Source organism: Gossypium arboreum, chromosome 13 (assembly GCF_025698485.1).
Source record: "Gossypium arboreum isolate Shixiya-1 chromosome 13, ASM2569848v2, whole genome shotgun sequence".
Taxonomy (NCBI): Eukaryota; Viridiplantae; Streptophyta; class Magnoliopsida; order Malvales; family Malvaceae; genus Gossypium; species Gossypium arboreum.
This window is the reverse complement of record NC_069082.1, coordinates 95,736,657-95,737,688: the sequence shown is the minus strand read 5'-3', so window position 1 is coordinate 95,737,688 and position 1,032 is coordinate 95,736,657.

Sequence of the window (1,032 nt, the reverse complement as noted above, 5' to 3'; positions counted from 1 at the left end):
TTTCACGGATCATATAAACTCCATGTATCTTTTTCTCATTGAGCTTAGTCCAATACAATGGAGTTCTACATTTACGACCATACAAAGCTTCATATGGTGTCATTTAATGCTTGACTGATAACTATTATTATATGCGAATTCGACTAAGGGCAGATACTTTTTCCAATTACCTTCGAATTCTAAAACACAACACCAAAGTATATCTTCTAGAATCTGTATTACCCATTCGGATTGTCCATCAGTTTGAGGATGAAATGCGGTACTAAAATGCAATTGTGTACCCAGGGCCTCCTGTAATTTGTTCCAGAATCGGGATGTGAACCGTGGTATTAAAATGCAATTGCGTACCCAGGGAGAAATTCTAACGTACCAGAATAAAGTGTGCAGACTTCGTCAAATAGTCAACGATTACCCAAATAGCATCTTTCGTTTTCGGAGATAAGGGTAATCCTAACACAAAATTCATGGTAATTCTTTTCTATTTCCATTTCGGTATCGTAACTGGTTGTAACAGTTCTGAAGGTACCTGATGTTTAGCTTTAACTTGTTGACATATCAAACATTAAGTTACAAATTCAAAAATGTCGCGTTTCATTCCCGGCCACCAGTACATCTGTTTCAAATTATTGTACATTATATTACTCCTCGGATGAACATACATAGTACCATTATGAGCTTCGTGCAAAATCTTCTATACAAGTTCTGAATTTCTCTGTACACGTACTCTGCTTCTGTACAACAGGCAATCATCGAATCCAATTTGAAATTCTGAATCGGAAGTCGATTCACACTGTACTCGTTTGACTTGTAAATCATTATCACTTTTCTAAGCTTCGCAAATTTGCTGTAGAAATTTAGGCTTAGCTTTTAACTCAGCTAAGATTGAACCACCATTAGATAGTGACAATCGAATATTCATTGCTCATAAAGCAAATAAAGACTTTCTACTTAGAGCATTTGCAACCACATTTGTTTTTCTTGGATGATAATCAATTATTAAGTTATAATCTTTTAACAATTCAAGCCATCTCC